General features: G+C 35.0%; 1 protein-coding gene across 4 annotated transcripts in view; it reads right to left on the bottom strand.

Moving 5' to 3' along the window:
• The window catches only part of LOC150108354 (translation initiation factor eIF2 assembly protein-like), a 118440-nt gene that overhangs the window by 99911 nt on the left and 3886 nt on the right, over positions 1-14643 (bottom strand). The window contains exon 1 of one of the 4 annotated variants that reach the window (XM_090415757.1): positions 11425-11633. The exons of 2 other annotated variants lie outside the window; for them this stretch is intronic. The gene's annotated coding sequence lies outside the window, so the exon portion shown is untranslated. Of the gene's footprint in view, positions 1-11376; positions 11634-14643 lie in introns of those variants that run through there. One more of the 4 variants, XM_090415756.1, reaches the window with a different exon arrangement.

Genomic DNA, 14643 nt, shown 5'->3' with positions numbered 1-14643 from the left:
ATAAATTGTATGCTTGCGCGTGTGATTTCTGTGAGATATAAAACTTTTATTATTGGTGTGTGTTCATGGAGAGGGTGAAATATTATTGGTAAATCTTATTTTATTCTGTTAAAATAACATATAATTATTTATTTTTATAGGTACAAGACTGAATTATGACAAGTGTCACTGTTCAAAATATGAAAAGAATTATATTTTCTCAATTATCATTACATGAAAAATTATCATTACACGAAACAAATGCACTGCAATCTAAAGCAGTGTCGGAATTATTATGTTTGGCCAATTGTGGCTAGACTCACCAATATTCGTTTGCACTTGTCACTGACGTAACAAGTGAATCCGACACTGCTTGTTGAGCAGTGTCGCTACAGATAAATTGTATGCTTGCATGCAAAAATATTATTAAACATTTTATTAATATTAAAAATTATTTTCAAATAATATTTTTAATGTCATATATTAATTTCAAATATATATATATATTTGAAATAAATCATCATCATCATCATAACACTAATTACAGGTATAGACCGTATTTGGTCTGTTCCAGTCTCATTATCCATCCAATATCCTTTTTTGACTACTTTTTTGTCTACCCTGCCTTCTCTTTCCAATTGGCTTATATTTTGGTATTTGTTTAGGATGTCGGGTGCTGGCCATTCAGTTTACATTGAATCCATTTCTGTTTATAATCGTTTAGTTTTTCTTCTATTGATTTTGTTTTTAGTTCTTTTAAAATGTCTTCATTCCTTTTTTGATCTAATAATGTGTATTTTGCGGTTCTTCTCATAAATCTCATTTCCTTTGTTTTTATTCTTTGTTTATCTTGTTTGTTTATTGCCCAAATTTCGCTGCCATATAATAATATGGGCACTGCTAAAGTATTGTATATTTTCAAGCGTGTTTCTTTTTGTACTATATTTGGGTTGAGTGTTCTTTTTATCAGGCCTATAATCTGTAAAAATTTTGAAGTTTTTAATATTATGTCTTTTTCTCCTTCATATGATATTTCACATCCAAGATAACAAAGTATTTATCTGTTCTATTATTTTATTATTAATAACTATTTTGCTTCTAACTGGAGTTTGTCTACAAAATGCCATTGTTTTAGTTTTATCTATGGAAATTTTCATTCAAAAACTGTTCTACTATAATGTTTAAATTATATATCTCTTTGTAAATTATCTTCCTTATTTGATATTATTACCTGATCATCTGCAAATAATAGCATATTTATTTTGTTATTCCGGGAAATTTCTATACCTTGATTGTTTAAGGTGTTCCACTGTATTAATATTTCATTAATGTAAATATTGAAAAGTGTTGGAGACAGAGGGCATCTCTGTCTTACTCCTTGGTTTATAGATTGTTTTTCAGACAACTTTTCATTTATTTTTTTTATTATCTTTATATATATATTCAATATTGCATGTAATAAAATATTAGGTATATTTATTCTTCGTAATATATCAAACAGTATACATCTTTTTACTTTGTCAAATGCTTTTTCATAATCTATAAGCAAAAGATGAGTTTCCAAATTAAATTCTCTTCTTTTTTCTATAAGTAGTTTTAAACAGAAAGCTGCATCCATTGTAGAGCATCCTTTTCTAAATCCATTCTGACATTCTAATAATATTTTTTTACTGTATATTTTTAGTTTTTCATTAAGTATTCTGCTATACATTTTGTAGCATATATTCAATAAACTAATACCTCTGTAGTTAGGTTTTGTTTTATCCCCTTTTTTAAATATAGGTATTACTATGCTTGTATTCCATTCTATTGGTATTTGTCCATTTGTATATATTTTATTTAAAAATTTTAGTAATCTTTGATGAAATTTTTTTCCAGCAAATTTATACAGTTCGGAGTTTATCCTATCTTCTCCTGCTGATTTGCCATTTTTTATTTTATTTAGGTTGTCCTTTAATTCTTTCATTGTTATCATATCATTTAAGATATTTTGTAAGTTCCTGGTGTAATTATTTTTGATGCCAGTATTATCTGTCCAAAGATCTGTAAAGTAATCCAAGAATTCTTTTACATCTATTTCACAATTTATATTTGCAGTTTCGTTTATATCCGCATTCATGTGCTTTAGTATTTTGTAAGCACTGGGTCTTATTTTATATATGTCATTTTCTGGATATGATACAAATTTTTCTCAGCTTTTTCTGTCTCTCTTTCTGGTTTCTCTTTTGGCTATTGCTCATCTTTTTTTATGTTCAATGCTCATCTTTTTTTATTTTCAATTTCATCTTCTTGTTTTTTGCTACTTAACCACCTTTTAAAAGCCAGCTTTTTATTTTCAATTATTGTTTTTATTTATGTCCCATATATGTAATTTTTTATTTTTATGATATATTTTTCTGTGTTCCTAGACTTTCATATGCTGCTGATGCAATAATTTCTTTTATATTATTCCATTCTTTCTCAATGCCTTCATTTTCTTGCATTTTTTCTAAGTAGTTACTAATCCTCTGTTGGTATAAATTTCTTATACTTGAATCATTTAGTAGTCTTACTTTGTAATTAGATTTTGTTTCTCTAGTTTGTTTATTTTTTTTATTTTCTGTAGTCAGTTTGGTGGAAATCTTAGTTTTGCCTGTACTAAATAGGGATCTGTGCCAATTTCTAGCCCTCTTCTAACTTTAACATCTAGGAAGAGGTTTGCTGCTTTTTTCATTTGCTATAAAGTAGTCTATTATTGATTTTTGTCCTCTTGCACACCACATTATTTATGTATATTTTTATGTTTGTAAAATGTATTCATTATTTTAAAATTATTATATATTGTATAATCAATGAGTCACTTTCCATTTTTGTTTATGTTGGTTCTCCAAATTTTTTGTATATTATTGTTAATTCTTTTCATTCCTATTCTGGCATTAAGATCTCTGGCTATAATTATGTGGTCTGTTTTATTTAATTTTTCATATATTCTTTGTAACTCTTTGTATCACACTTCTAATATTCTTTCATTCCAGTATGTATAATGAGTTATTTCTGCTTTAATTAAGTTATGGATCCAAATCATTACACCAGCTTTTGCATGTAGTTGTTTGTCCACTCCACTATATATGATATTGTAGTTAGCTGTTTCTTTTGTTCCTTTAAGTTTCTTTTTTGTTTCTGTAAGAACTGCAATTTCTATATTTTCATCATTTAAAATTTTATCTAATTCTTCTTCTTTATGTGCTATGCTTCTAATATTCCATGTAGCATATTTCACCACGTTTTTCTTTTTCCAAAGTTTCTTACCCTCCTCCAGTTTGCGGTCGTTTCCCATGTTTTCAGTCCAGTTTGGATTTCGTTGAGACTTGAAAGTAAATGTGTTTCCCTATGTCAAGTGACTAGCATGATGATAGGTATCCTAGTGGTGGGGCTGCTACCTTAAGACAACTAGGTTTCCTTTTTTAGTAGATAGTGGAAACTACAGTTTGAGAGGAAAGAGTCACCCCTTCGCCCTCGAATTGTTCTAATAGTACTGGGGGGGGGGGTAAGAAGTGAGAGAGAGAGAGAGAGAGAGAGAGTAGAGGGAAAAAAGAGTAGAAGACCAATCTCCAGATATGATATACCAAGTGTATATTGTACGAAGTAAGATCAGGTCTAGCTTGGGTATCTCAAGTTTGCCATGCCTGTACTCACCAATGTGAGCCCCTGAGAAATGAAATAAATATACAGTCATACCCCGACTTATGCGAATCTGGAGTTATGTGGTTTCTTATATGTATGTATTCCTGTCCCGCTTCACGACTCACCACTAGTCATATCTTTCAGGTGCCAGCTGCATTGGCCAGTGTCGCACATGCTGTGAACAAGCACTGACGTGTTTCGTGCGGTCTCCATTCATACACGATTTTTATAGTCTACAAACCTTGCAATTGTTTAATGTAATGTTCTTGATAAAAATTTTATCACATAAAAAATAATAATGTCATCCAAAAGAAGCAAGTCTAATTCTTCTACTGCTAGCAAGAAAATAAAAACATTGACTTTGGAAACAAACTCAACATTATTAAGGATTTTGAAGGCGGAATGAAAATTTGTGAGCTAGCAAAGAAGTTCAATCTACAGGAATCCACAGTAAGAATAATCATAAAAGAAAGGTTTACAGATTTTGGAGGACATAGATTCTAATGAGGAACAAATTGTAGCCACAAGGCGAGGAATAAAAAAATCATTAGCTTGCTATGAAGAAATTTTGCGTGACAAGAAAAAGACATTATGCCATCAGACGAATCTATTAGATTTTATGAAACCATCGACATCGAAATAACTTTCTTTTTTTTTTATGTACGAAAAACTACAATTATGATTATATTTCTTAAAAAATATAGGTGCTTTTGTAAACCTTTGGTCCCAATTGTATGTTTGTATATATAAATTACATGCAAAATTATACCAGAGTTACGCGAATTCGACTTACACGCTTTTTGTTGGTCCCACCTACTGTGTAACTTCGGGATTTTACTGTATATTTATTATTATTACATATAATATATATTTATATATATTATTTTCAAATAATATTTTTAATAAAGCAAATTTTTAATATATAAACTTACTTATTAATAAATTGGTTACTGATTAGGAAAAAATGAATTATTTTTCTTATTTTGTATATGCAGCACCCTTACTTAAAATTTTCACCGGCTGCCACTGATTCTGAGGCAAATATTTGGTGCAATACCCGAAATGTGGAAACAGTATCCTAAGGTTGGGTGGATTTAAGCTTTATTATCAGGAGTTGAGTAGGAGTTCCAAACAGAAGTACTGTTTGGAACAGAAAAGAATACTAAGTGTTTTGAAGGGTGAAGCAGCTATAGACCTGATGTGTTTATGGCAGGATAGATTAGATGTGAGAGGTTAACACTAGGAGAGAAAACTGGTTCCAGCTGGCAAGAGAAATATTGCCAAGTGAGGGAGAGAGCAACATGGTCTTTCTTCCTATTACTGATGTCCTGTCAACAATTTTCCTTACACACATTCTTGAATGCTAGCAACATCAAGTTCCTTCCTAATATCTTCATTTTTCAAATGATTCTGCAATTGATACCATCAGTTCACTTCCCTAATTTTTCTCAGAACTAATATCTGTTATTTCTAGTGCTTTTATCAACTGTTTTATTCCTATCAGAAATATCAAATCCATAAGTTAGATCTGGTTTGAAATCTGTATTATATATTGCTAGTTTAGTGTGTTGTCTATTTTTTCTCCTATTCCATATAAATTTATTTATTTAGAATTTATTTATTTATGGATAAATCTATTTAAAAAGAACTGACCTGATAATATCTATCTATCTATCTATAAGTTGGAAGTGATTTGCCTTGGTGGTCATCTATGCAGATGTTGGATGAGAACAATGAGTAGTGAACTTCATATTATACATGATGTTGCAATACTCATCTGGTGGGGGGAGATGTGTCCATCGGCTTGCTAGTCCATTACAAAATGCCAATGGACACATCTGTTCTTGAAAGTTTATTTTTCACTTGGTTAGAGTATAATAAATTTAGTTTAATCCTTTATCCAAGTGTGAGCAAACAAAGTTTGCACCTGAAAGTATCTTCAGGACTGGGTTAAGGTGGTACAACACCACGGCAACTCACTGCAAAGGTGGAACAAGCTACCAACACTCCTATCTCAGTATCTCCTATAATGCAAAACACATCTCCTTCCGGATATGTCTAATGTTATGCATTAAGGGAAGGGCCACTACCCAGACTATCATGTTGGAGGCTTAATGGATTTTTTACAACACTCAAAAAGAATTAAAATAGAATTTAATACTTCCTATATTTCGTCCTAGTAACTAGGACATCTATGGGGATTACAAAAACAATTAATGTAACATATATACAAATAACAAACAATACTAAGCCCAACCACGTGGGTGACACTAAAGTCCTATCTAGGTAGAGCGCCCTCTAAGGGCAGTAGTAGGTGGCCTGGAATGCAAGGTGGGAACTCTGGTGATGAGTGTTTCCCAAATCTTCGGAAGCTTAATGCAACCATATTTATTGATATGGTTGCATTAAGCTTCCGAAGATTTGGGAAACACTCATCACCAGAGTTCCCACCTTGCATTCCAGGACACCTACTACTGCCCTTAGAGGGCGCTCTACCTAGATAGGACTTTAGTGTCACCCACGTGGTTGGGCTTAGTATTGTTTGTTATTTGTGTATATGTTGCATTAATTGTTTTTGTAATCCCCGTAGATGTCCTAGTGACTAGGATGAAATATAGGAAGTATTAAATTCTATTTTAATTCTTTTTGAGTGTTGTAAAAAATCCATCAAGCCTCCAACATGATGTCCTCACAGCACTTAAGCCTCTACACACGTACTACCCAGACTAGTTTCGACCTTTATTGAGATAGAATGGGAGTTCATGCCTTTCATCACTGGCCTCTTTAGATTTAAAAAAAGTTGTGCTGAGAGTCCGCTTGATAGTGAGAGAGGAGAGGAAAGATAGAATGGATAGTAGTAGATAGTTAAAGGAGGCCTCAGTCAATCTACCTGGCCTGACTTAAATGCCAACACCAAGCAGATCTCCGACATTATCTCCCTCCATCCGTTCTCCTCCACGTTCTCCGGCCAGCCACCTCTTCAGATGTCTGGCCGATGAAAGAAGTGAAAAAAACAAATGCAGGAAGACACACATAAATTGAAAATCAAAAGAACTAGGACACACATAAACAGAAACAACAAAAGTCGGTGAATTAAAAGAAAAGTACTGCAAGAACGGGGGAAGAGCCTGGCCAGAGTGATGCAGCCCACAAGGAGCTGCACTGCCTCGCTGTAAGCCTTCACCGCTCGGGTTCTCAGGTCTGCCCCCTCCTATGTGGATTAAGCGTGAACATACAGAAACAGAACCAAGAAACTTAGAAGGGGCTTTTTTTTTTTTTTTAAGTCATATTTGCCCTGCTATCTCTTACCGCTTCCTCATAGTCTTTTACCACGTTTTCCATCACTGTGAGTACGTGTACTGACTCTTCATCATTAAGTTGCCATATTCTCTTCAAGCATTCATTCCATTCCGCTCGGTCGTAAGTGACTTTCCCAAACTTGAGCCATATTCTAAGACTCTCTAGCTCACCTTCACATTGCAAAGCCATGTCTCCCTTTTCCTGTACAGCTGTGTGGACTTTGTTTTTTATCTCGGGTTTATTCCTAAGATAGAATAGGATTCGTTTTGTTACATTCGAATATTCATATAGGGGTTCTTTTCTTTTTACCGGTTTTATAATGGGGTGAGAAGAACCGGTGTTTGTATCTACTGGTAAAGTTCTTTTTTCAAATTCCTTCATTATCCATGGGCATCTCTTTTCCAAATCTACTCGTGTCAGCGACTTCAATGTGTCGCATAAGTGTTGTTTTTCTTCCTCTGTTAAGTCCAGGTGACCGTCCAGTTGATGGGGCTCGACCTTGGTTATATCTTTTACATAGAGTTCTCCCCATATGAGTCTATTGCTCCTCTTAAAGAACAAGAAAGTTGGCTCTCCTTTTGTGGTCATTATCTGAAAAAGTTTTTCTGCCGTTTTAGGAGATCCCTTAAAGTTCTTCAAAATGACAGAGCAGTTTGGAGTATTGCTTTTAACAAAGCTTGTTCCTTCCTTAGTTTCTGGATTGTTTCCTTGCTCTCTGTCTTCTTCTTCTGATAAGGTTTCTTCCTCATTTTCTGTGTTGTTTCGCGATATTATCTCATTTCCTTCCTCATCTGAACTTGAGGCTTCTATTTGGCTTTCAGTGTCCTGTTTATTTTGTTTCATTTCTCCTTCTTCTTCCGGCGTGATGGGTCGTTTTGTTGTACTGGTGTTGATTTCCATTTCCTCTGTTTCTGTGCTGTTATCTGCATTCCATTTCCTCTGTTTCTGCCTTCCGATTCATTGGTGTAAGATTTCTTAGTGTTCTGTTTCTTTTTCTTCCTAATTCTACCTTCTGCGTTCTTCCCAGTTATTGCCTGATTTCCTAATGTAGTCGTAGCGGTAGCTGGCGGTTGGAGGGCTGGAAACTCTTCTGGTTCAGTTGTTTGTGGTTCGTTTACTGTTTGGCCGGTAGCTCGAGAGTCCTGTGTTGCGAGCTTAGGAATGGCTACTGCCGCAGGTGTTATGGCGCCTCCTGCTCTTTCTGCAAGGGTCCTATTAGGACAAATGTCTATTTTATGGGATGTGTTCCCACATTTACGGCACGGTGACTCACATTGATTCAATGTGTGTTCTGTCGATAAGCAGTTGCGGCATGTGTTGTTTTTCGGGCAGTGAGCGCTAAGGTGGCCCAAAGCGGTGCACCGAAAACATTGTTTTCTTATGCCTGGATAATTGACTATTACTCTTGCTGAGCCTAAAAAAATCAAGTTGGGGACCTCGGTTTTCATCTCGATTGAAATGCTCACTTCCCCTGACTTCCACTCTGGGATATCCGCGTCTTGTCCGATTGTTACGTTTCGGACAATCCCCCACTTGGAGAAAATGGTTTTAATGATTTCCTCCCCTTTCTCTAGATATTCGAGTGGAAACCTGTCAATTTTTACGGATTTTAAAATACTTCCGACTAGGAAGGGTAGGTATTTTTTCCCTTCACATTCTACGCCTTTAAGGAGCGTTTCTCTTGTTTCTATGTTGTTTGTTACTATTTGGAATCTACCCCCCCCCGTAAGGGGTAAGCCCGTAAATACTTTCTGCTTTGACGACTTTGAGAAGAGCTCTCACAAACGTCGCTTTGTCGATGTTTGGGTCAATTTCGATCCCGAGAGTACGAACTCTTGGCAAGAATTTCGACATTGTTTAAAAGCAAATACCTTACCAACAGAATGGCAAATTTCAGTCCCCGAAAGGAAATACCCTAAAACGGACCTGCACCGATTGGAACGAGGCCGCAAAAAAAAAATAAAAACCAACAAAAGAAAAACTAGAAGGGTTCTTACCAAACAATACTGGAATAGGAGTTCTCTCTCGGGATCTGGTAACTGGCAACTGGAATCCAAAAGAAGACTGGAACATGGAGCTTTCTCTTGAGGTCTCTTCAGTGGGAGCTAGGCCCAAGTGGAGATATCAGGCAGAAGCATTAGCAGGTCATCTCTACCTATAGGAATTGCCAGTTGGTGTGCCACCCTTTTTTAATAATTTACTCTGGATTTAGAGAAAGATGTTGAAAGTTTATTTTTCACTTGGTTAGAGTATAATAAATTTAGTTTAATCCTTTATCCAAGTGTGAGCAAACAAAGTTTGCACCTGAAAGTATCTTCAGGACTGGGTTAAGGTGGTACAACACCAGGGCAACTCATTGCAAAGGTGGAGCAAGCTACCAACATTCCTATCTCAGTATCTCCTATAATGCAAAAATATTAAAAAAGGGTGGCACACCAACTGCCAATTCCTATAGGTAGAGATGACCTGCTAATGCTTCTGCCTGATATCTCCACTTGGGCCTAGCTCCCACTGAAGAGACCTCAATAAAGGTCGAAACTAGTCTGGGTGGTGGCCCTTCCCTTAATGCATAACATTAGACATATCCAGAAGGAGATGTGTTTTGCATTATAGGAGATACTGAGATAGGAGTGTTGGTAGCTTGCTCCACCTTTGCAACGAGTTGCCCTGGTGTTGTACCACCTTAACCCAGTCCTGAAGATACTTTCAGGTGCAAACTTTGTTTGCTCACACTTGGATAAAGGATTAAACTAAATTTATTAGACATCTGTTCCTCTCTGCTCTTGACTTCATTATTAGGATATTTGGATTGCATTAAACCAAACTTCAGGGATAAGAAGTCAAATAATAATACATATAGTTCACCCACCATTTCTAGATCCCTTCTTGGCTTGGTGCCAAGAATAGTCGATTCATGCTGAAGGGGAGAAAGAAATGAAGGATGTACGAATTGGTCGCCAACATGCAAAATCATGTGCTTTCTTGTCTGTCGCTGTACTAGTACTAGCTTGATTTTTGTTGTTCTCTTTTTGCATTATTTTTTTATTATTAATTTGTATGATGGATCCAGTACAGTCAACAAGTTCTATTGTTACACGTTTCAGTAGCTCTTGCAAAAGAATATTGAATAATGTGCTGACATTCTGCGAAAAAGAATCGTCAGAAGGCCGTCTTCTTGTTCCCCTTTCTCAAGTCATAAAACGTGCAAGTGCAATTGCGGGCGTATCGGGGTCGACTGTTAAAAGAATTCGTAGGGAATCAAAAGGTGAAGGTAAGCCAAAATTTAAATCTCCTAAAAAAAAGCACCAGAGAAAGAAAACCATCGAAACCGTAGCTTTGAATGATTTTGATGTAGACGTTATAAGAGCTATTCACGAATTTTACGTGGTTGAGAAAAGAGTGCCAACTGTTCCGAAATTGATTCCTGTGCTTAAAGAAAAAATTAATTTTCCTTGGAAAAGAGAAACTTTAAGGAAAATATTTCATGAAATCAGATTTTGTTTTAAAAATCCCAGAATAAAAGGAAACTTATCATGGAGCGAAGTGACACTGTTTTATGTAGAACGCAGTATTTGCACGTATTAACACTCTACGTACATTTTTCCAACTGTTATACAAGCAAAATAGTTACACTTTAAAAACAGCAATGTTCGTAAAAGAAAAGCTATAACCTGTAATAATAAACAAACTCAGTTTGTTTATTATTACATCCCAGAAGACAGACTGATTATCCTATTATTGGAATGGATTCTCCTTTTTCACATGCGCAGAAGTGTCGAGGGACCTCAAATCGGTGGGCGAACTATAGTGAGCACATATTGAATCCATGTTAAGCGAGGTTTTACTGTGCATGCACGGTATATACATAAAAAAAAAAAAAAAGCTAACGCCTTTTATTTCCATATACAGAGTAGATGAGAACTTTTAAGCCTTATCTAGCTTTTGAACACTGAGTGGGCAATTCAATCTCCAGTGGTAACAATCAGAGATAGCTGGCCCAAGGCTATCACCAATTAAACGGCACCCAGTGCAGAGACAGATCAACGAGTGCCGCCATCTCTTGGGTTCCACAGTCGATTTCTTGACTTTACGGGACGAAAAACCCGCTTGCCCATGCCAGAGATCAACTAACTCAGGAACCAGTCGAAAAAAGGCTTAGAAAAAATTTCCTCTAGACTAGACTTTCTGCCAACTAGATATGACACCAAGTCTTCCTTCATGCGGTCAAGTGCCGTGGTGTGCAAATGCCACATCCACTGAGCTACACAGATAATATGAAAACTACTACTACTACTACTACTGCCCACAAAATGTTGTAATATGATAAAAAGATGGGTACTGTTCATGGACTAAGAAAATTTACTAGATTCAAATTTTTAATATTTTGTAATTTATTTAAATTGTCAAATAAAATAAATAAGATTCAAAACTTACTGATTGTAGTTTACATTAAAAATATTTGAGTAGGAAAATCAATGATACCTTTGGATGTATCATTCGAAATTATCAGGATGACAAAACAGAAGGATGAAGTGCGCAGTCATCTTCACGTCGAAATGTCTAAGAAGGTGACAAGTGTGAGAAGATTTTAAAGAGTTGCTGCTGCATGCGAAAGAAAAGAGCCAGGAATAAAAGTTGCGAGTTTGCCGCTACATTGTGATAAAGGCTAACTAAGTGATACATAGTGAGACAAAGGAAATCTCAAACCACACAAAACCAAAAAGAGGAAATTCAAGAATAAGCATTTTTTGGCAAGGAATATCAGATCACACAAAAGCACTTTTATCACCCTTGTGATAAACGAAATCATACAGAGGTAGTTGGGTAGTTCAGATGTACTAATTGTTGTGTTATAATTTTGGATTTGGTCAAAATCAGATCAGGTGTGGATGTCTGTAGGCAATGGCACATATCATTTAAGTCATAACTGTTAGTGAAGTAAATGTGGAACAGATTTCTACTATATCAGAAATAAAAAAGAAAAAAATTCTAAATTTGCTCTTAAACATAACTATAATCATTGATAAATAAATTAAAAAAGATACTGTTCTGTTACCAGAATAGAATTTCTGTGGTATTGCTCATCACCCTTCTCTTCACAATATCATCTCCCAAACAGAATTTGCTAGCTTCCATTCCTTCCCCTTAATTTTAATAGTAGGTTCTCATGAAATATTTTATCAAACATTTTTGCAAACAATATAATCAACTCCTCTGTCCAACATAGTTGTCACCCTAGATGAAAGAACTAGGTTGCTAAAATAAGATGATCCTTGAGCCATTTCAGGACTCCAATAAGTGAGGCAGTGGCTCACACTAGGAAATGAAATTCATCTCCCACCTAAACTGATTAGTTGGTTTTATTATTTTTAAGGAATTTTTAATATATTTTCAGCAAATTTATTGGAAAATAATTCATATTTGATTGATATTAAACCTAAATAAAATAAATTATTATTATTATATGGCACTACCATGGAGTCCAAGGACTCATTGCAGACTACACTCATTTACCTCACAAGTTTATTTCTACCTGATAACTGTATGTTCTTCATCAATGTACCCCTTTTGCAATAAAACGAAATCCCCTGAGGGGAATTCCCCCAACTACTTTGATATGAGAACATCATGAGTACATTATGGAGCACAAAGAGAAACTTGATCTATTTAAAATACTACCTATGTACAGGTATCTTATTATAAAGATACTTCATATACATGTTTGCTTAAAATGGAGTGAAACAGAGAAAAACAAAGATATAATTTCTTGTCAAGTAAAATATAATACTCTTAGATTATCATTATCTTTTAATAATGATAATATAAGAGTAAGCTTCTTATATCAGGTGATAGATGAATTCATCACCCAGTGTGAGATCTTCACCCTGATTGGCTTGTTTCTAGAGCAGGGTTTCTGGATTATCTAAACTTTAGTAAACTCATGGTACTAATCACCAATATGCTATTTATATATATATATATATTACTTTTATTATTACTATTACGTGACAACTCCAGGGAGTCCAAAGACTCATCAAGGGATGATACCTAATCTACAACTCTGTCTCCACCACTCAATTCACCAACTACAGCAAACCACATCACCTACACCAACACCATCTACTGCCCACTAGCATTTTCACAGACAATCACAAACATCCATGACCACAGTGGGATTCAAATCTGAAGCCTTTTGACTGGAGAACAGATATGCTAATCACTCAACCAACCAGGCCAGCATTCTTAATTTAAGTAAAATAAATATAAAATCTTAATATAATTCAAAAAGCTTGATGGATGTGTTTACTGATTTAATGTTACATTGAATAAAGGAATGGGTAAAGTATTATGAGAAACATGAAGGTAAACAAAAGAGTGGCCTTTGATTTTGAAAACTTCCCATAAAATTCCTCTAAAAAAAAATTAGAAAGCATACATCAAACATAACACTGGAGGTATGTGAATGTTTGTAGTCTTAATGAGGTAGATGATTTTCATTACAAGATGCAAGCCAACCCCCTCCTGCCCTGCTTAATACAGGAATAATGTGGTTTTGAATAGTATTAAATTATTCATGGAACTAATATGATATATATTTCCAACTTTTAAGATTAAGAATATCTTAGCCAACCAAATTGTATTCTTATTGATTTAAACCACAATATAAAATGATGATACAACAAGACAGAATTTCATGCTGGCTGGGGCATCACCCTGTTAAACAAGGACCCCCATTGTTTTTGCCAGGGAACAAGGGCAAACAGCAAAAAGTCAGCTACTGGAACAAATCCTGAAACACACCCCCAACTCAACATCACCAGAGTTAAAGATCTTCAAATAGCTGAGGAATTGGATAAGTACCAGATCGACATAATAGGGATGAACTAAAACAAAAAAGACAAAAAATGGTGAGATCTTTCTGAGAAATAAATTCAGGAATAACAATCAGGGAAAAGAAAGAGGACTAGCTATAGTATTGAAAACACAAAATACAAGACTAATCTTCTTGAATGGCAAGCAGTATCAAGTAGAGTGATGTGAGCAAATATCAGAATGAGGACCTGGACAATGAGACTTATTCATGCCTATAGTCCCAGAAGGTTCTACTAAGGTAAAAGTGGAGGGATTTTTTGAGGCTTTTAGAGAAAGCAACTGATACAATGAAAAAGGAAAACTTGGTTCTTTGTTGGAAATCTAAATAGTAGAGTACAGTAGGAAATGATTGTCAGAGATACAAAAACATTTTGGGAAAATTTGGAGAAAAGAGCAAAGCTAATAATAATGGCAAATACCTGTTGGATTTCTGCTCAGGACATAGACCAGTTATTACTAACACAATGTTCCAACATAAAAATGTGCACAAATCCACATGGAGAGAAGAGGCAAGGAAGGAGAAAAGTCTCATTCGCTATGTTATTGTTGATAGTGATGTTTTCTCACTGGTGCATGCAGCGGTGTAGCTAGAGCTTTTGCTGCCCGGGGCAGTCCCTGAGTTTGCCACCTTCTCGATACACATCAAAAACACTACAAAAAGTCAAAATGACATACAGGGAAATAAATTAAAACACTATGTTTATTTTTGAAGTAAAACTTTAATTCCAACATTCTAAAATTCTATTTTTCTTGCTTTTCTGTTAGCAAAATCATCGATCACATTGGCGAAGTCTATTTCATAGTAATGTAGGTAATTCTTAATCAATT

Source organism: Typopeltis vanoorti, chromosome 3, assembly GCF_054136105.1.
Source record: "Typopeltis vanoorti isolate ZY-2024b chromosome 3, IOZ_Tvanoo_1.0, whole genome shotgun sequence".
NCBI classification, from domain to species: domain Eukaryota; kingdom Metazoa; phylum Arthropoda; class Arachnida; order Uropygi; family Thelyphonidae; genus Typopeltis; species Typopeltis vanoorti.
This window is presented reverse-complemented; position numbering and strand designations above follow the sequence as displayed.